The sequence below is a fragment of the Bombus terrestris genome, chromosome 4 (assembly GCF_910591885.1).
Source record: "Bombus terrestris chromosome 4, iyBomTerr1.2, whole genome shotgun sequence".
Taxonomy (NCBI): domain Eukaryota; kingdom Metazoa; phylum Arthropoda; class Insecta; order Hymenoptera; family Apidae; genus Bombus; species Bombus terrestris.
Window position 1 is genome coordinate 2,922,203 of NC_063272.1, and position 22,894 is coordinate 2,945,096.

General features: G+C 37.9%; 1 long non-coding RNA gene across 1 annotated transcript in view; it reads left to right on the forward strand.

Moving 5' to 3' along the window:
• Window positions 1-2: 2 nt before the first annotated feature.
• Window positions 3-22,894, forward strand: part of LOC125384933 — a 29,811-nt gene continuing 6,919 nt past the window's right edge. The window contains exons 1-2 of the long non-coding RNA XR_007223786.1: window positions 3-220; window positions 360-466. This is a non-coding gene — a long non-coding RNA (uncharacterized LOC125384933). The remainder of the gene's footprint in view (window positions 221-359; window positions 467-22,894) is intronic.

A 22,894-nucleotide genomic window follows, 5' to 3' on the forward strand; every position in this document is an offset into this window, starting at 1 on the left:
ACGGAAGGATTTTGAACGTTGGAGAATGCGTAACGCTGATTGGCTATTGAGCTCGGGGGTCGATCGTAGAAGGGGACGCCGGGTCGCAACGAGCCTCACTGTACCACTTCGACTGTGAACGCGATAGGAATTGGATCGTCTATTTTACAAAGCTCCTTTATCTTTTGCAACAATTACATTCGAATGTCTTTTCAAGCGCTAACGACATAATCGACGTTTGGTAAGCGATTAGTAACTGCGAATTCGTAGAATTCGTGGATAATTCTCGAGCTGTTTCGTGCGTACGCGATTTTAAGTGGCACGCAAACAGGTGCACCTATTCGCGTAGCGCAAGAAATGTATCACGGAGGTCGTTGCAGGTAATATCCATCGGCATACTCTTCTCGACCACTTGTCTGGCGCCAACCACCACTATTGTCTCGCGAAGGCCAAGCTGTAAATCTTCGTTGCTTATACCGTTTTCTTGGTGAGTGTTAATTTTTTACTTATTCCATGGTATAATAATACCGTTATTACGAGGTAAAAGTTTTTGGATGTGTGATTTCTTGATTGAAGAGACGCTATCATTATTAAAAGTTTGAATATCCCGCCACTAGCGAGGGAAACATAATACAGAATGATTCTTTCATTTGCTTACATTCGATTTCTTAATTTTACTCCTATTCTCCTTTTTAATTCGTAATTTAATTGTGAGGACATATGCTATGGAGCAATTTTTGTTACTTTTAGCATCGTTGCTTTATTTGTTAAGACTGTTGAGCAATACGATCGTTTACTTTATTTACTGCCTTGTTTGCTATTATTTTACTTTTAAAGACAGGTATTTTGGAAATATAAACTTCTACATATTGGTATGATATTGATATACTTAAAAATGTCGTTTAGTAAATAGGAAAATAGGACACTAAAGGTTTAACTAATTGAAAGCGATTTAGTTATTGAAGATAGTACTTGCTGAGCAAATGGATCGCGAAGTTGTCATAATGCTACAAATGATACACGCTTCAAAGAGAATTCAAAGTTTCCTTAAATTGTGATAACTTTTTGACAGTGAAGTACAGTTGTTACCTTGTGTGAGATAGAAAACTGCATAATCGACTGGAAGTTTCTGTACGAGATATTGAAACATCGATTATGTTTTACGAGTTTTCCAAACAATATCGAATCGTTACATATTTCGTATAATTTCTGCTCGTCGTAAATTCGTAATAAAACGAATAATTTGATAACGATCGCAAATTTCTTCTTTTTTATTTCAAACTTATCTTTCTTATTTTCCCTTGCATAAAAATTAAAGTAATATTAACATATACATACTAACACGATATATACAAGGCGAGTTACTTGAGAGTTTGAAACGAAATATTTTTTATATTTTTAAATATATCGAAAAATGTTTCGGATAAAAGCTGAACTGAAATTCTGCGTGCAAAAATTATTAATTCACTTACGTCGAAGAAATATTAGTTTAACAGATATTTTAATTTTTATTTAGTGAAATTTATCGTACGAAAGACAAGCACGAAGACAAATACGAAAGTAGCGTCTTGTGTCTTTCCTTGTCTCTTATACCTAAAATATTTACTAAACTAATGGTTTTTCGACGCAAGTAGGTTAATAAATAACATTTTATAGAGAATTTTGAGCTGCATCGATTAATGTATTAAGAACTGTGTGATTCCATTTGAAGAAACAAAGTCGACCTTAGTACGATGGTTGCGCCACCACCTATAGAAAAGCTAGCAACGTCTAAATATGTCCTCCTTACAACCATCAAACTTTTATCCGAAGCATTTTTCGATATAATGAATAGTGTCGAAAATATTACGGCTCAAACCCTTGGCAAATCTTCGCATAGCCAATATATCTTCGAAATCGATTTTCTCAAGAATGAGCATTGGCACGCGGATGCTCCGTCTTACATTTTCGATTAATTTTTTTCAAGATCATCCTTTACCTTGCTCTTGCATAATTAAATAATTTGAAAATTTATAATAATATGTATATATAGAAATTTAATAGAAACAAATAGCAGGTGGACTTGTTAGATGGTCAGAAAATTATAGATTGTTATGTTTATGTATCGTTCGTATGACACGCTGTAAAAGTAAGAAACGATAATTATAAATTTATCGAAATATATTTATTATAAAGAGAAAAGAGAAAATGGCAGGGAAATATAGAGGAAAATTTGTTCGTAGGACGCTTCGTATTCAAGAGATTCCAAGATTGAAAATTTGCCTACCAAGTATACTTGAACTTGGCTCATTACGTGATAAATTGAAAAAATGTATTTTTCTTGAAAACAAAGCGTCTTGCGAATAAATTTTGTTCCACATTCTCAGTTTATTTTCACACGTAGAATTAGCCAGTCCAGAATTAGCCATGTTCTAGTACGCTTGGTAAATTTTCAAACGCGATCTTCTCGAAAATAAAGAATCCTGTATATTCGAATTTAAGTTGTCGAACGAAACCGATTTATACAAATCAAATGTATATCATCGAATATACAATTTGTTAAATAATACTCGTTTTAATCTGCTTATGAAAGATTATGATACACGAAGAACTTGTCGTTAGAATCAAATTATTTCTTTCGCTAAGCTTCGAATCTCAAAAATTTAACGTAGATATTTCCATCAGGTATTTTGGCATCGGAAGGAAAATTCCACGAACTTGAACCAATTTTTATTACTTTTCCGTCAAAACAATTCCCTGCTTCGTCTGATATTTATTAACGGATCATTCGTTCAAACTCGCGATTTGATCACATTGTGGCTGTTATAAATATTTTGAGGCTGTCGGCGATATTATGCTTCCCGTCGCTCCTGTACAAGTTTCATTCGTACCCGAATAAAGTTCCCAATTACACGACGTACAAGATCTCGTAAAGTTTTCTTAATTCGTTATCAGCCAACGTCGTACTTTTCGCGAGAAGAACTCGCAAGACTATTATTTCCGCTTTGCGAATCTATTTATCCGACGTGGGAATGTCTAAACTCTAACTAAAGCGAGAAAGCTTTCTTCACCGTATCCGTAGTCGTACAACGAACAATTTTATTTATGAATATCCGCCTTGACAGTTTGTCTAAAAGATGTTCGTCCTTCAATTTTGTTACAAACGCAAAACGTTTCTTTCTTCGCTTCTTTTCCAAATATTCCGCTCGTGCTTATATACTTTAAGATAGCAGTTGCAGCAGTTAATGAAAAAAGTTGTTTGCAACTATACCTCGATTAAAATCGCTCGAGATATCGTAAGGTTCTTCTTGCATACGATAAATATTGGGTTGGCATCTATGTGATTGCGAATTTTGTCAATACCACCTAATGACAAAATCCACAATCGCTAAGTTGCCACAACCCAATAATAGGCAAGCGTCTAATATTAAAAATAACAACTTATAACGTTGTTTTCTTGCAAATTCCGTTCGTTTTTCATTACCAATTTTCATGGTAGGCGGATCGTACACGATGAGGCGTGTATGGCGTTAGGTTGTCGTCGGTGATAGTAGTAGTTGCCGGCTCTAGATGTCGCTGCTGGAACGCTGCTAATTATTCTTTTTATTTTGATGCGTGGTAGGAAAATAGGATCACGGGCGCCGGGAATCAAACCCGGGTCCCGAACGTTCGAAACCTAGAGCGCTAACCACTTTTTTTTTTTTTTTTTTTTTTATCTCTGTTTATTTGTTCCAGGTTATTTACATATTTTTTTACATCATTTTTTTTCCAGAATAAACGCTGAATTCTAATTGTAGGGTGGTACAGGCAAGAGTACCGATACGCGGCGGTACGACGTAGCCATGCATTATTACATTCTTTTCTCTTTTTTTTTTTTAAGATTATTATTGTTAAATAAAATAAAATTAAGCCGCTGTTGCGCTGTGCCTATGTACGATATTTTAATTTATGTCCTGAAAGCCTGGACGCAAAAACAGGACAGTTCGCTAGCCTATTAGGGAGGGGTTGGGAGGGGATGGTCTGGGAGGAGCGGGGAGGGGTGTTCTGTGGGATTAGTATAATATTTGTTTATCTATTTACATATTTACATATTTACACTTTGATTCGGTGAGCGTTGCCGTTCTGTGGCTCTTTATCTTGTTGATTTTTGTTGAGAATTCCGTATCCACCAGTATTTTTTTGTGTTTTTTCTGTGTTTGTCTTCTGTATCCTTTTGGGGGAGGGCCATGTTGTATCTCCACCTAGTGTCTGCCGTGCGGCCATCTAGGTTTTCCTCGTATTGAATAGATTTCATTCCTATTTTCCTTTGCATATGATAAATTATGGGTATGTTGTTTTGGTCTTGGAGATAGTTTTTTTCGTCTAGGTATAGAAAGGCTTCGGGGGGGATGTAGCCTGTTAACAGAGTGTTTTTGAAGTATGCGTCGTTTGGGTATAAGCAGCCGAAGATTAGGCTGTTTTCTTTGATCTTCGCGGCTTGCGAGAAGTGATTTCTCGTTAGTTTTAGGATGTGACAGTCGATGCGGTGGATGTTGGCTAAGTCGTATATTTTTTTATTTTTTACGTATTTCCTGTATCCGCTGTGTTCTGATCTGTAAATGCTCAGGCAAGCTCTGATGCATTTTCTTTCAAATATGCGAATTTTTTCCATTATTGACGCAGGTATGTTGTACCATATTGGGCAGCCGTAGGTTATAATGGGTCTTATTAGCGATTGGTAGCCCATGATTTTTACTTTGCTATCGAGAAGTCTGGAGTAAAACAGCCTTTTTGTATTCCAAAAAGCTTTGCTGGCTTTGGAGAGTTGGATTTCGATGTGTTGCTTATAATTTAGTTTTTCATCTATGTTTATTCCTAGGTATTTTACGCAGTTTTTGTGTGGTATGAGGTTCTCTTCGTTTGCTTTTTCTTTTAGGCGGAATTTCCTGACTTGTTCCCTTTCTGCTGGGCCGATTTTGCTTGTTCTGGGTCTGAATAGTATGGTTTCGCATTTGCTTGCGTTAATTTTTAGTTTCCATGTATGATAGTAATCGCTGATTTTGTTGAAGAGTTCTTGCAATTCCGTTCTTATCGTTTTGGTTTTGCGGCCTGTTACGTAGATGATTAGGTCATCCGCGAAGGCTATGGAGCGTTTGTGTGTGGATGTGTTGAGGTTAAAGAGGTTTAGTAAGTCGTTATTGTAGATGCTGAAGAGTAGCGGGGAATTTACTGTTCCTTGTTGCAGGCCGTTCTCTATGGAGAATTCTTTGCTTGAAGTGTGCGAGCCGTCGGTCATTATGAAAGTTTTGTTTGTTACCATGTCCCATACTATTTTGATTAGGTATTCGGGGAAATTCTTTTTAATCATTTTATAAATGAGCCCTGGGATCCAGACGGTGTCGAAGGCTTTTTCGATGTCTATTAGGCAGGCGGCTACTCGCTGGTTTGCGTTAAGTGCCCAGCAGATATCAGACGTAAGTTTGTTTATTGCGTGGATTGTGGAGTGTTTGTGGCGGAAGCCGAATTGGTTTTCCGGGATTATCTTATTTTTTGAGCAGAAGGCTGCTAGGGGGTTGTTTATGATCATTTCGTATACTTTGCTTATGTTGGGGAGGAGGCTTATGGGTCGTAGGTTTGCAGGTGATGAGCCGTCTTTATTTTTTTTTTGTAATGGCTATGAGTTTGGCTTTTTTCCATTTTTTGGGGAAGTACGTGTTGTTTAGTGCATTATTAAACAGTACTGTGTAGTACCATTTTATTTTGTTTGGTAGGCGTTTGAGCGAGATGTTTGGGATGCCATCGAAGCCGGCGGATTTTTTGTTGTTTAGCGTGGAGAAGATTGTGCTTAGTTGATTGAAGTTTGTGAAGTAGTTTATTTCTGGGTCGGGCTGTTTGGGGTCGTCCGATGTGTTTTCGTTTGAGAATGTGCAGACTGTTTTGTTTAGCGCTATGTCTTGTTTTATTTTATTTTTTAGTATGTTTGTTTCGGCGATGATAATTCTGTTTAATTGTTCTCGGCCCATGTGTTCGTTTTGTGTGTGAGTTTTGGCGAAGTGGGTGCCGATAATGTCTAGTTTTTCCGTTGTTTTTGATATTATGAAGTTGCCCTCTGCGTCTTTGTTGGTGTTGTGTATCTCGATGCCTGCTTCTTGGATGAGGGAGGCTTTTTCTGGAGGCAGTTTGAGGGGCGGGATGGAGTTTTGTTCCTTTGGTCTGAAAATTTGATTTATCTGCGGGAACATGCTAGCAGAGTCTTTTTTGGAGATATTTTTTATTTTGTTTGTCCAGTATTGATTTATAGAGTTTGCGAATTCTTGTTTTAGTTGTGATTTTATTTCGTGTAGCAGGTACTTTAGGAATTCTATGTCTTCTCTTTTGTCGTAAGAGTAGTTGTGTCTTAGGTAGTTTAATTTCGATAGTATGTAGCTTTTATCTCGTTGTAGTTTTTTTATTTTATAGTTTATATATGGCTCGCAGGAGTCTTTTTTTTTAAATGTCGGTACGGATTCTTGTAGGGCGATTTGTATATGTTTTTCTATTTCGTCTATGAACGAGTCGATTTGTCTGTCTGTTAGGTTGACATTGTTGTAGATTTTTAGGTCACAGTTCTGTTCGAGCAGGTTTTGGAACTTTTTCCAGTCTGTCTTTTTGTAGTTGTACCTGGGTGTTTCGGTCTGCGTTTCGAGTGTTAGGTAGTCGGATGTGTTTTTGCTTATCTGAAATACTATGGCGTTATGGTCGCTGTCGTAGTCTATGGTTTTGAGAGTGTTATTTGGTCGTAAGTTTTGGAATTTTATTCGGGCGTCTGCTAGGCATATGTCTAGGTAGGAGCGTCCTTTTGGGTAAGAGGGTAGCTCGGAGCCATAAAGGTTTGTTTTGTAGAAGATGCTTTTATTGTCTAGCCAGGTTCTGACGGAGTTTTCTCTCGTGTTGTTTATTTCGTTTTTCCAGCTGGTATGTTTGGCGTTAAGGTCACCGGCTATTATGTAGTAGTTTTCCTGTTTGTCGAGCTGTAAAAGTTGGAAGAGATTGTCGAATTCGTCGTTAAATTGTTTCTGGTTTCCGTAGGCTGCGTAGGCTGCAGAGATAAATAAGTTTTCCTTATTGTTTATTTTTATTTTTATGATCGTCGTCTCTAGGATTTTGAAGTTTGTTATTTTGTCGTTTTGTATTGTTTTGAACTTCAGGGGGTTTTTTATGAGGATTGCCGTTCCTCCTCCTTGGGTGGCGTTTGGTCTGTCGTGTCTTATTATAGAGTAGTTTTTGTATTGCACCTTATGTCTATAGTTCAGTTTGGTTTCTGAGATAAGTACTATGTCGGGGGTTTCTTTCTTAATTAGAGTTAGTAGGCTGTATCTTTTTTGGTTTGAGATTAGAGAGTTGGCGTTTATTGATATGATTTTCAGATGTTTAACTTTTATCTGGTTTGTTTTCTGCTGTGATTGGTGGGCGGGTGTGTTTTGGCTAATCTTCGTCTATATTTTCGATGATGTTGAAGATGGAATCGATTCTTTCTTCATGCGTATTTAGTGCTTTTTTGATTTCGTTTAGTTGGGTTTGTTGGTCGTTTAGTGCTTTTAAGATGCTTTTTTTGAAGTCTTCAATGACATTTATTATGCTTATTTGGGGTGCGTCTATTGTTGGGTTTGGGTTTTGTTTGGCTTGTGCCGCTAAGTTTGTTACTAGCGGGCTTGTCTCGTTTATACTTGTTTTTTGTTTTACTATATCCGCGAACTTTAGCTCGGGGACGTACTTACGGCTTATTTTGGCGATTCTTTCGGTTTTTGATGTTTTTGCTTTGGTGATTTTTTCATTAATCTTTTTCCGGAGTTCGACGAGTTTTGGACATCCTTTGTAAGATGCAGGATGTCCGTAGTTTTTGCAGTTTACGCAGTAGATTTTTTCTTTGCTGACTACTGCTTCTTTTTTTATTTTGCACTCACCTGGCCCGTGCGGTTCAGTGCATTTTACACAGCGATAATTTAGGTTACAGTTTTGTGCAGTGTGGCCTATTCGCTGGCATTTGTAGCACTGCGTGATATCGTTGTTTTTTTTTATTTTTTCCCATGCTATTTTTAGATAGTTGAGTCTGTTTATTTTTAATAGGTTCCCAATATTGCTATCGGGGGAGACTTGAATTATATAGATTGGGAGCAATGTGTTGTTCTCCCTTGATTTTCTTGTTGTGAATCGGGTCACTTTGGTGAAGTTGACTTCTTCGATATTCAGGGCTTTCAGATCTTCTAGTATTTCCGCTTCTGTGTAGCTGTTACCTAGACCTTTTAGTAGATACGTATGGGGTTTTTGAGATTTTGGAGTGTATGTGAAGTAGGCCGTGTTGGCTGCAGTCAGTATTTTTTTTGCATTTGTGTAGTCATTTATGTTTTGGAGGTAAAGCACATGCTTACCTGAGTGGATTCTTTTGATGTGGAAATTCTTGATTTTGAGTGAAGTTTCCATGAGTGCTATTGTATCTTTTGGGTCTTGTAATGTTATTTTGATGGGGGGTGGCCTGGCCCCTTTTGCCGATGTGGGGGGGTCTGCCTGTTCTTCAGCGGGGTGGCTGGGTGGCAGGCCTTTATAATTTTGGTTTTTCAGTAATGTTGAATGTTGTGGTGTTGTTGTTTTTTTTGGCGGAGCGGCGGGGGAGGTACTTGTCCGGGCGGCATTGTTTTTGTTCGTGGTTATCGGTGATGTGACCAGGGGTGTGGGCTGTCTGGTTGCTTTTTTCCTTAGTAAGTCGTTTTTTTTTTTTAATGTTTCGATGATAGTTTCCTGCGACTGCGGTGCGCAGGGGTCTTGAGCTTGGAGGGCTTCAAATCTATTTTTTATTGGGATTGCCATTGGTTGGAGGCTTCTTTTTTGTTTCATGTTTTCGTTTTTTTCGTGACACTCTTCTTGAGAATCGCTTTCTTTTTCTTTTAAATTTTCTTGTCTGATTTCTTTTTTGTTCCTGCTTATCAGGTTTGGAGGCGGATTGAGTTTCCGCGTCTTTTGTGCAGCGGGTCTTATGCTGCTATCTTTAATTATCTGTTGCTTTTCTATCTTCCTTTTGACCCCCTTTTTTGTCGGACTTATGGCGGATTCCGCCTCCTTGGTTTCAGTCTCATTCCTTTCCTCTTCTATTTTTGTATTGTTTGTAGTGTGGGTGATGTTATCACTATTTTTTCACTGCTTAGCACTCTTTTTGCTTTTTTTTTTCACCGCTCTCTCACTGTATACTGTACACTGAATAGCTTGCTGCGCTCACTGTTTGGGCCTACGCCTGGTAGTCCCTTAGGGCCGAGAGGTCCGGCCTGCTCGGAGGATCACGGTCAACTGAAGCGCTAACCACTTCGCTACCGTGTCCGTGTTAGTTAGTGTCGTGTAGCGGTATTTGTTGTCGAGTGCCGCTACAACGATAATAACGTGGAGAAAACGTGAAGGGTAATCGTTTTACTAACTCGTTGCCTTAATTGGTTTACCTTAACTATGTTGGCTGTGTCAACCGATGATACGGGTTACGCTTATTTCATTGTTCACGCACCACGGTATAACGGTACATATCTGGAATCTGCATAGATGATTAGGGATGAATGTTATGGAAATTTCCAATCTAAACAACCCAGTCTTCAATGAGCATCGATCGATCGCATTTTAATGTCGTTAATTACGCGCAATTATATTAATGAAACTATCGTAAACTTTGTACAAATAAAAACAAAAAAGGATCAAGAAATTAATATTATTGTTACGATCGTTGCGCGCAAATATTACGTACAGTGGGTATTTTATCGTAAGAAGGAACATATTACTTTGTCCCAAAAGTTTCTTTCCTTTTATAAGGAAATTATTTAATTGTTAGTACATACGCATCTTCTAACGAATGGGAACAACTTCGAGTCACCGTAATCATCATATCGAATGGAGAAAAAAAAAGATCGAAAAATATATATATTGGAAACTTTGCATCTAAAATCTGATATTTATACGAACGTTGTAGCACGAAATTTAATTTCTCTTCTTTTTCCGGCTTCCGTAAAACGACTGCGTCTAAAGGACTTTCGAAACTTAATTATCCCGGTTGAATCTTTAAAGTAATATACATGGACTAACTTTTCATTGAAGACACCGGTAAGGAAGAAAATCGCCAGGAACTGGTAATTATCGAGCGCTTTCACAATGAGTAGACGGTCAGTTTGTCTAACTCCTTCATTCAAGGATAGCGTATACTCGAAGTGTTTCCTACTCCGGGGACTGTTATTGAAATGCTTGGAATTGCACGTATAGTTGCGCAGTTATGCGTTTAAGGGCCATTTCTGTCATCTCGATTTTTTTATTATCGTTGCATACCACCTTGCATGATTTTAATAATATTTAGACAGAAGAAAAAATATGAATAAGTATTCTTGTTATTATTTGCGTTATTAAGTCAAAATGGAAAATACCTTCGGTTCGAACAGTTCATTTTAATCAACTTTAGTTGAAATTCGATTTGTACTTTGGAAATTTTAATCGGTTGCAGAATATATAATATTAGAATATATAATAACGGATATAATATGCAAAGTTAAATGTATTCTACGTCATTGTCATTATTGTTATCGTGATCGGAGAATAATATTTCAAAAGACATGACGAATATATGGCATAGAATTTGTATTATGAGAGCGAAATGGAAAATACTTTTAGTTCGAAGGTTTGATTAAAATTCAAATTTCATTATGCTTGACGAATTTCCATCGATCGTAGAATATACAGCTAAAACAGATGTAACATCGAAAGTCAAGCAATATTCTACTTTCTCGTTTCGCTTGTTATCGTCATGTACAGCCTCGTAATATTTTTAAAACCATAGGACACATATAAATGAGATATAAATACGTAAGTGCGTTATTAAATCGAAATGGCAAGTACTTTCGGCTCGGATATCGATCAAAATAATATTGAGAGTGAAATGCAAGCTATGTGTATCACGCGTTATTTCAGCGCCAAGTTTCGGTGAAGTTGAACCGAAAAATTTGATTTCAACGCAAATCAAACGCTGGTTGGCCGTGTCAAACACATATCGCCGTATCCACTGTTTTGATCCGGTTATTTCATGCGTGATGACACATATGCAAAATTGAAAGTCCTTTACAACGTACGTACACAAGTGTCCCGTGTGCTTCTTATCTCTCCTTACGCATAAAACGCTATGTGTATATTTCGAAATATGAGAAACGGTTGATCTTTTTATCCTAACTTATCCTAACTAACAAGCTCGTGCGTGTGCCTAGTAACGTAACGGTAGTAATACAGTTTTTACGTTCACTGGCATACGTAGCTTGCAACGTAGTATACTTTATGTTCAGACTGCTGGCCATAAACTCGATTTACAATAATTATCCTCCCTCTTGCCTTGTATTCTCGCTTAATCATACACACACACACACACACACACACACACACACACACACACACACACGCAAAACCTTATTTTTATTATTCTTTTATTTTATTCTTTTTTTGTTATTTTACCCTCAGTTGCGATACGTAAAAGATTCTTGTAATTACGCTCCATCTAAGTGTTAGCCTTATACCTCTAACGTTATAAATAAATTCTTAATATCGAATCGACATCGCAGAAAAGGTAAAATATGGAACAGTCACATCGATTAACAGAACAGAAATGTAGTTGTTCGTAATTATCGAGATCCGAGCATCAAATTGTTTGACTACTTGATGATCTTATTTGCGTAAATATACAAAGAAAGACAGACGTCTGTCTCAGTGTGGTTCCGATCGTTCGGGATCTAAATTCAGACCTAAAACTGTAGGTTCATTCTTCGCCATGAGTTTCATAAGACAGTCGCTAACGAGCTCGCTAACCGAAAGGTCTGCGACTGCGACCAAATGCTCTGGAACCGTATGACTTTTAAAACGATAAGGATCGACGACGACGAAGACTGAAAATGCGAAATATATATGTCGGCTGGACGATAGGATTGGGGGTGGAGGTGTTGGATGAATCTTGGTTGATATTGGCCATCGATGCGGTGTAACAATGGTAGAGTTTATTGGCACAAGTTAGTGGTATTACAGCGTTGGTAATTAATCACAATGTTAGATACTCGCGGCGCTATGACAATGGCCTCGGGTCCGGTATCGAATCCGCGGTCAACGGGATGTCGAACGTGTATACTTCGTGGAGGTCTAAGTTATATTCAGGTCGCCACAGAACAAGCACTACGTACCGGAGAATTACTTGTATCGTCGTTAAAATCGTACGATAGAGTGTCTCTCCATCATGGTGACGCTGTCGAGGAAAACTACGATGGATGTGTCTAAGGGCACGAGATCATCGGATTCGTGGAGAAAAGTCTTCATTCGGAAAGTGAGGGAAATTGGAGTTACTTAGTTGGAGGAAATAGGGGAAGGGTGCTAGCCGCCCTTAAGAGAAAGTCGCCACCGGGCCGCGTCGTTCGTGAGAAAAATAGACTTCTCCAATTTTCCCGTAGTTGGAACAAAGGTTGTTTGTCGGTTTGAAGGACTTTCGTTAAATAGATCTAAAGATTTATAGCGGGTCCTCGGGCTAGCCGAACATGTACTGTGGAGACGCATCAACATCTGGTAATCGTCTTACTCGAAGCATAGTCTGCGTGTGGCGAGCCACGGGACAGAAACCATTGAAACGTTTACCATCGTTACCATCGTTTACCATCGTATAGAGTTACTTCCTGCCTTGGTTAAACAAAACGTTCATCCCCTTGTCCGCGACTACGTTCGGCGACTGGTTGTCGCCTCGAGCCCGAGCTCATTATCATAAATCTCGAATAAGTACAGTCGGATCGAATGACAACAGCTTTCTTAATACGGCTATGGTGAAATCTAAATTACGGTACTAGGTGTCTTCCCAAAGTTCCGAGGGGAAGGCTCCGGTGCTCTTTCATCTCCGACATATATATAATGCGTTCGTTTAATAACGCACGCACATTCGTACGGTAAACACGTGAGGTTATTTGGTGCAGGATGTGTAGATGTTTAATAGTATATTTATTAACAATTCTCGTTTTTCCGACTCTTTACGTACAACTCTTGATTCAACAAATGTTTTCTTCATCCGATTCGTTTCTTTTTGTCGCCCTTTAATATCCCCACGACGCACGTGATTGGTGGGCGTCCGTGACCGTTGTCACGTAACAACGGTCGCGGACGCCTACCAACCGTGTGCGTAGTGGGGATTTTGAGAGGCGACAAAAAGAAAAGAATTTTAGTTTTCAAACTTTATTTTCGTCCACGACCATTGTTACACGACAACGGTCACGGACGCCCACCAACCGTGTGCGTAGTGGGGATATTGAGAGACGACAAAAAGAAAGGAATTTAATTTTTCCAACGTCATTTTCGTCCGTGACCGTTTACACGTGGCAATGGTAGCGGACGCCTACCAACCGTGTGCGTAGTGGGGATATTGAGAGACGACAAAAAGAAAGGAATTTAATTTTTCCAACGTCATTTTCGTCCGTGACCGTTTACACGTGGCAATGGTAGCGGACGCCTACCAACCGTGTGCGTAGTGGGGATATTGAGAGACGACAAAAAGAAACGAATTTTATTTTTCCAACGTCATTTTCGTCCGTGACCGTTTACACGTGGCAATGGTAGCGGACGCCTACCAACTGCGTGCGTAGTGGAGATATTGAGAGGCGACAAAAAGAAAGGAATTTTCCTTTTCGAACGTCCTTTCGTCCGTGACCGTTTACACGTGGCAATGGTAGCGGACGCCTACCAACCGCGTGCGTAGTGCCGATATTGAGAGACGATAAAAAGAAACGAATTTTCGTTTTCGAACGTCACTTTCGTCCTTGACCGTTGACACGTGGCAACGGTAGCGGACGCCTACTAATCGCGTGCGTAGTGGGGATATTGAGAGACGACAAAAGGAAACGAATTTTCGTTTTCGAACGTCATTTTCGTCACGCCTTTTTCCAAATATTCGGTGGAGGGATTGTAGGGATATCGATGACTGGTTAGGCCTATTGGCACTTACGCTTCGATGTTATACTTGTATCGACGAAACCGTTGGAAAGTTTTGTTATCGCAGCTACATACGTAAGTGTGTAACACAGATTAACGATCGTACCTGATTAACACTAACTCTTACCAAATCTGACAAAGTCAAATGACGAGTTTGAAGGTTTCGTTTAAGTTTCATTTAAAATTGTACATTAGTCGTTATTTTTTCTTCTTCTTTTTTTGTTCATTCAACTTTATGTAAATTCTCGTATTGACAAAAATTGAGAAATCGAAAAATATAAGAATGTGCATAAAGTTAGACGAACGAAATGAATAAGGGCAAATGCACAATTTTAAATAAAATTTTCTATGTCGTTTCACCGGGCTTGGTAAGATTAGCGTTGAACAAGGACAAAAGGCGCCTTTATCCGTCTAACACGGCATTCTCTTCCCATTCTCATATCGCATCCATTTACACAGTAACGTACGACTCTCGTACTCTGTATCTCTATATCTTTATGGTTATTCCAGACAATGCCAACAATAGAAAGAAAGATTGGTTGCTGACGGCTCGTAACGTATAGCTGGAAAAGTTAGAATTGCAGAGAGCAACTTGTTAGAGTAGCGGCAATATGGAAGTTGTACTCGCACAGGTAAACTTGGCCATGTAGAAGTCTGGGCTGGGTTAGATCGTGTTCTAAACTCGAGTTACAGAGCTAAAATAACGTATCCGGACGTGTAGATGATTCGAGTTAAAGCAAGCTTTATTTTCACTTATAGGAGGCAGCGAAACGAAAGGAATCAAAGAAAATTGTTGCAGCCTCGTGCAGGTTTTTGAAGTCATAGGGGCTCGATCGTAAAACAAAATTCGTCGAACGAGCGGGTATTCTATTTACCTGATAAAGTTAAATATTATCGCCCGCGATACAAAAGAAAAAATCTATTATCCATTTGTTCCTATCTCCACCATTTACATACACCGTTTTTGCAACGGTAAAATTCCTTTGCAAACCATTTTTGAACGAAAACTACGAACAATGTTTTCCGCGTTACTCTGACGCGCTTTTAATTCGCTGTGCTTCATGCAGCTTTTGTCGCAGCCGCTAGCATTGAAATACGTGTCGCGGAAAGGTCGTAGTTGAAGCTGCGCAATAGTAAACGAAAAAAGGCGCGATATCGGTTCATGTTGTAGGCGATTCGGCGTAAACGCGTGGGAGAGATACCCTGCAACGATTGCCGTGCTTTATTAACTAGCGTAGAGAAGTTGAAAGCGAGAGAAAATTTCAGTGACATCGATGAACACCAGGCGGTATGGAATACGGGTCACGCTTATCCCGGGCATCGATTGGAATTACTCGCACGAGATACGACCACGGATAAACGTTTCGAGGAACTTTTCCGTTGTTCCCAGCGTCGTCTCCTCCGATTTGCGAAATCTTTCGTACTTTTTCCGTCGATGTAACGAGCGTAGTTTCGGTCCAATTGGAACAAGGGTCAAAGAAAGGAAGCGAAATTGCTTTTTGACTCTCGATGGCTCGCTAAATCGCGACCTAGCAAACAACGAATCAGCTTACGCGGAAATGCTGCATTTATGCATAAGAAGCGCGCAAGCCAATTTTTTCGAAGATAACTACGATCAATTAGCATAGAATTAATATCGTAAGGTCGGAATTTTTTTCCTTTTTATATAAAATGAAAACTGGTATTTTTAACGAGACTTTTTACTCGAGCAGAAAGAACGAGATTGGTTGTTGGTTGAAGTAGCAATAACGATGTGACGATATCATCATTCGTTCGTTTCACTATTAATTTGGTGACGTTTTAACGACCAGGTATACCGGTTTCATGTTCTGTGCGAAACAATCAGATTGTGACGCGTATACGTGTGGGAAATGTTTAAAGATTCGGAAGATGAAAGAAGCGAGTAATAGAATTTAAGGATGCATAGAATTCACAGAATATGCAACGATATATAGGACATTCAAAGTATAATCTTCGTTAGGATATTTAAAAAGTACGACAAATATCTGTCCGGGTTTTAACACTTTAGTGTGACCGTAAAAATATAAATATTCGTATATCCACAATGTAAATATAAAAATTTCAAATAATATTTCTAAGTGATGTGGAATAATCGACTAGGAAGTAACAGTCGAAGACTGTTTGATGTACCCTTCTTGCGTGTCAGTATTGTTTCATAAAAATGAATTTAAAGGAAACTATTTGGAAATTGAGGTGGAAGATACCCTAAACTACGATAAAAAATACACACGTACACACTATTTATACATACGTACTGAGAGTGTTCCAAGGATGAAATGTTAAACAGCGTTGAATATTAAAACTATTTTAAAAATTAGAGGAAAATTAAGCCAGCTTACTGCTATTACTATTAGGACCGAGTATTAAGAACCAGATGTTACTAATCAGATGAATAATGAATGAACGAACAACGCAACGACAAGAACAAATTCTTTTTTTCGAATAAAGTCATCACACACACGCGCGCTTGTACGTTCACCTGAAGTATATAATAATTTATTATATTAATTAATAAGCCTATATACTCTACAATGATATAATTAGTTAATCGTTGAGCGTGGTATCGCAGGAAATGCGTGGACGAAACGTGCAAGTGCATGTTTATGCTCGAACGAGAAACTAAGTTTATCGAATAGTTGAAAATATTCCGCGAACCTATTCCATAGAATTAAATAAAACGTGGCTTTAAACGTTATAAAATTCCTTCTTCTTCTCGTCTATTCGATTTAAACCCGACTTTTTCGCGCCTTCTTCTCGAACGACAGTAAATTAGAGTTGGAAATATTTAACGTCTCAAATAAATAAATAAATAAAAACTAATCGAAATTCTGGATTGCGTGATTGTGGGAATAATTTTCCCAAGTATTGAAAATTCAGGCAACATAAAGAGCTTAATACGTAAAGATCGAAAGAATGATCGAAAAGTAAAATAGAATTACCTGTCTGTATTATTTATTCCCGAAACTAATGAACTAAATAGAAAGCGAATGAAGGTGAATTTCCTTTTGAAATTTTATCTCGCATGGGCAAATTACTCTATACTTTGTAGTAGGTATACAGGAAATTCAATTTTCATTTAAATGCAGTGCACGTAACCTCTGGTCTATCGAAAGGAGAAACCTATCTGAAGAGTTCAATTCTGCCATGTGATATTTAGACTCATTCCTCTTTCATACATTTTTTCTATATTTCCATTTTAACCTCGTTTCTCCTTTCTCCGCTACCAATAATTTCGCGTTTCTGTCTCCTCCAATGTTTCATCTGTCCACGATCTGTGCAGTGTACGGGTGTCTCGTAGAATTTGAATTTCAATGCGCCGACAATGAGTTACCTACCTGCGGCTTGGAAATTATTTTTCATCGTCCTATTCGAGAGAGTTTACGCAATAGGTAAATTTCGTTTGTTTCGATAAGTCGGTTAAATTAGAAGCGATGCATAATAAAATACGGGTAAAATGTTTCGGGCGAGAAAGACTCCGTGGAACAGCGATTAACCTTTCGCGATTGCATGTAGATTCGATGACGAACTCGAAGATTCTTTATATCGAATAACGTTTGAAGCCACCATCTATGTTTATTTGTTAAGATTCAGATTCAAGTGATCGACCATTTCTGATTTCAAAGAGATGGCTTGGCTTTCTTATTTAGAAGTTTTACATTCGATCTTATGTACGAAGGGAACGTGAATCTTTATATTACTGCAGGGAAAGCTTGAAAGTTGGGGAAAAGGTAATTTCGTATTCTACATTCACCTTTGTTCAATTCATTTCTATGTAAATCATTCCGCGACACAGATAATCGCAATAGAAAAGGACTGAAACTTCGATAAAAACAATGTCCCGACAATCCGATAAAAATTGTCTATGCAAAGATATTTAATGTTTTCCACGCCTTTCCTCGATATAATGTTTGTTATCTAATTTTCTATTCGTGCATTTATTCTTCAGACTCGACGAAAAGATTCGCGGACATATATACACGTGGTTTCACGAAATTCTCGGGAAACCGTCCAATTTTCCAATCGTCAGAAAGATTCAGTCATTGATATGAAAATTGGTTTTGTTCCGCTTTCGAAATTTTTCAATTCGTCGTACTCGGGTTTATGAATCCGATTGGTCTGCCCCCAACAACCTTACGACGAATCGCTCGCTAGGAGACGCCTCCATAGATGTCGGTAGAATTCGTCCAAGTCAAAAATATCCCTGGATCGTCTACCCCCTGCGGAGCAAAACAGATTTGAAGAAAATTTTCTCCGCCCATTATCCAGCAGCGTTTCGTCTTAATGAACAGTTCAAAAGACTATTAATCAGAGGATACGCCGCACGAAATCCTTTTTACGATCCGTCTCACAGTTTGCTAACCGTCGCCAGTAACAAACTCCAATCTGTTCCACAATCAACTCTAATTTCAAGGCAATCTCCACGCTAATTTCATTTTGGCATTCTAAATCGTATCTCGAAATGGAAATCACGTCCGAATACCCGGAAGATATAGTTCGCGGATCATCTCCGCGGGAAACATCGACTTTCTTTATTAATTCGTGATTGAGACTGATTTGTGTGGTTCGCGTGCTGTAATTCTCCGTATGTGCGTATAGCGCACGCGTGTGTGCGAGATACGTGACGGGGGAAAAAATGTGTGGGCGAATGGGAAAGACAGGGGTGGAAAAGAAATGTAGACGCCCAGTGGTTGCAAACAGTATCCGTACGTCGGTGTATTTACTGCTTCATCTACGTTGGCGGATAAGGTGAGGCAGCTTCAAATTGATACATCACGAATTTTATTAAGTTTTCTTCTTTCTAAAATTTGTTCAAAATCGTCGACGATAGTCGTCTATTCTGTGGCACGTACGTGCCGGTGGCTGTGAAATTGCAGCAAGTCGTATACGATGGAGGACGAGAGGAAGTTTAAAAAAAAAAAAAGGATAAAAGAAACGCGACAGTTTTAGAAAAAAAGAAAAGTTGTAATTGATAAGAAGAATTGGATTGCGAACAAGCTTGATACGGATGACTGTCTTCAACGTTGTTGGTGATGAAAGTCGCAATTAGTACGTAAGGTGCAGTTATCGTACACAGTTTTGTGAATTTTAAACTTCCCTTCGATCGCCGCTGTATCTCGTTTTTAGACGCGTTTCGACGTTCGACGTTCGGCGTTCGAGCGCGTTAAAAAGTATTTTTCCGACACGCAATAAAACGTTTCGTAAAATATACGATCTTCTAAAGTGAGATTTACGCGTCGTACAATTTTACGAGCAGTTTGTTCGAAAATGTGCCTCTTAAATGCTTAAATCACTTGCACTATTTTTAGAATTACTCGTATATTCTAGCTGCCGACTTACGATAATAAAAGATAATGGATTTTGTTGAAAAGACAACTGAGAAACGAACAGATTTATTCTTTTTATATCGCATATATGTATTGTAATTTTGCATCATTACATTGTTACATTCTCATCTGCTTCGATAATGAAATTTTCTGTTCCGTACGCTTTAAAGGCTCCAAGGTATTTCGTGGTTCGATGAAACGTAGAATATAGCAGATCCATCGTGTCTTTACATTTTATCTTTTATCACTTACCTCTCACCTGCATATAATGTGGATTATAACGTTATTTTAGCATCCGCCTTTTCAGCGAAAGGTATAAAACGCGAAACTCCTCTTCGAGATCCATCGATGTTTCCATAAAATATTTTGTATGGGGTATTACCATACACGACACTTTAAGCTTTATAAACAACGTTTTCTCACTCAGTTACATCATACGAGTTGCGCCATTGCCAAAAGTTAGGCCGACATTAATAAAATTACAAGATAAAACAGTCGTTTCGTTGCAATTTCATTCTACGTTATAACAGCCACACGTACTCCGTGTTTGATGAGTATACTCGTCACCGTTTACCTTTTGCGACACATTCTAGGCACACGTTTTCAAAGAGATCTGGAAGAGCTGATTAATCGTATCATAAATTCACTTATCACTCTTTTATCGCTTTTTATCGAGCAATTATCACAATTTATTAATCACTGACAATTAGTCGGCTAAATGGTAACATGGACCGTTAGCATGGAAACGTAGAAGCATTTCAGCGTTCGCTGCGTACACGGGATTTATGGAGAAAAATACAAGCAGAGTAGAAATGCGTTTATTGAAACAAAACTTTAATTAACGCCCAATTAACGGAACGTTTGCTGGTATTATTCGAGCAAAGAGCGATACGTAGCGAGAAAAATTGGTAAGCTTCCATTATACGAACTCCAATTATATAAACTGTTCTCGTTTCCTGACAACTTTAGATAAATCGTCTTCCGCCGTATTTGTCGAACGCGGTTTAACATCCGCAGCGGTCTCTCTGAATCCCGTAAAAACTGTGAAATGGAAGAAACGCATTTTGATCGTTCGCCTGTGCAACAGAACGAACGTTTCTACGTCGCTTTTGTTATTAAATGGTTTCGTAGGAAGTATTACGTGTTTCGTAGTATAGAGCCTTTTAATACAGTGAGCCTTTTAATAGTGAAAATACGGTCAGTTGGAAAAATCTGCGTACATCTCTTGGATAGAGAAAATATTTTCTACGTAAAGACGCAGGCAGAGAGGCGTGTGCAGTTGTTTAAGCTGTAAGCTGTTTGATAAATGTATTTTTAATATCTTTCTCGATAAATCCTCGTACATAGAAATACTCCGAAATGCTTTCAAGTTTCTCTGCTAACGATTGATATTACATTTAGCCGACTAAAAGATTATGACGCGTCAGAACGCCTAGCGTTGCAGCGCGTGAAGTAGATGCGACAGGAACACGTTTACGCGTATACGGTAATAACTCTTAGTTAAATATCAACGTTTTCCTGACTTATCGCTCGTACGCAGAGACGAGCTCTGTCACGAAGCTGATCCTCGCTTTAAATTCTTACGTACTTCGACGATATGATTATTTAACGGGGTGTCCTGAATTAGAATGTTCTAAAACAGCGTCTTTTTGTGATTTTTTTTAGAAGGGAAAGAAAGAAACAAAATTATTGAATTTTGAGGTGTGGCTTTATATATATTTAACGAATACAACAAATTTTTTTTAATGTTAACAAAAGAATTATATCAGATTTCTAATCGTCTTCAGTCGGCGTGAAAGATTCACCTCGTAATTCTTGACTGAAATTTTTTCTTCTCGATGAACTAAAAAAGTTTGTCAAAAAGTTGATTTAAATAATTGTTATAGCACGTTGAAGTTTATTCTTTCTTCTTAAAAAACACATTTTTTTATTTTCCGCCTTTTTTTTTTTTTAGTCCATCGAGAAGAAAAATATATAATAATTTAATCCTTTTTTGGTTCTTCGTTTCAGTGGAGGATCACGCCGATTGAAAAATGCAGCCCATGAAATAGGCTTAGAAATAATTTTACGCTGTTATAATTTTTCTTTTACTTTAAAAAGAAATTTTTTGTATTCGTTAAATATATATAAAAATATACCTCAAAATTCAATAACTTCGTTTCTTTCTTTTCCTTCTAAAAAAAAAAATCACAAAAAGACGCTGTTTTAGAAGTGATTAACTTGCGATTTATCGTATATTTCATCTGTTGAAGTAACTTCATGAAAAATTCTACATCTTTATTTATGTATATCCATGGCCTGGAGATTGCTATTACGCAGATATATTGCAAATAAGGAGCGGCGCATATTATCCTACCCTTGAATGTATATTATGTTCTGGGTTGCAAGGTCTAGGAACAAAGAAACTAATAAACAGATTTCTCTTTATGTTCCCTGTAGCCTCTAGCCAAAGCCAGAAGCTTACCTTTTTTGGTAATATTCTTTTGCCATAAATTTATGAACGTGCTCCCTATCCTTCCATTTTCTAGTAATACTAAAAGATTAAGGATCTGAATCAGTATTGTATTATATTTATACCTTTATATTTATTTATACCTTTAATTTATACCTTATATTTATACCTTTAATCATTTCAGTATACTTTTCTATTACAAATTCATCCACTCGTTCTTCGATCAGTCAACGTCAAACTCAACATCATTCAAAACACGAATTAAACGACGAACGAGAAACGCCAGTTCTACGAAACATAGAAAAATAGAAACATTCCGATTTTTCTGATGAAACGTTATCGTTTCGAGTCAGGTGTTTCCGCTCGATGCGTAACATTTTTTACAATTGAAAGTGAAATTGTCGAGCATCGTTGAACAAAAATTCTACGTCGCAGCATGTACGAGCAATTTCAGATAAACACAGTTTATATTTTAATCGATGAACGGAGGCTCGATCTCGAGAACGTTTGTCGAAATTAATATTTGTAATCGTGGATTTCGATAATCCGAGAATTAGCTTTTACCTGATAGAAAAGAACTTAGTGGTAAAATATTGTTTTGTCAAACGAGAGGCTGTCTTTAAGTTTCAATCATATCGGGTACTTCGATTTCTTTAGGTGACTTTGATATTAACCCTTTCCACTCCGAATTTTATTTCAATTTCGTTACCAGCAACTCGCAACGCTTTTAAATTCAATTTGAAATTTACTTTAACTAAAAAAGAAGACAATTTAAATAAACAAAGGAAGAAACAAATTCATTTAAATACCAGTTTTATTCACACTATTGTCGTACCTTGTAATTTTTAAGTGTATGGTATATCTTGGAACAACTTCCAGGATGCAATCCTGGCTTTTTTTTTCGCGCGTTTCACAAAAAAAGGTGGGTCTGAAAGAATGTCTAGTGGGACTCGACAAAGGAGTTCCTGAGGTAAAAACTGATGTCGAGTCACACTCCACACAGGAATACAAAGGGTTAAATATGCCATGTATCGTTCGTGTACATACATAATTTTCTAATGTAATTTGATTAAATCCGCATGTTGCACGGTTGCACTTGATTGTCCGTGCGTTAAACCACCAAGATCAATTTACTGCCGGTATCGACATTAGTATTGACATT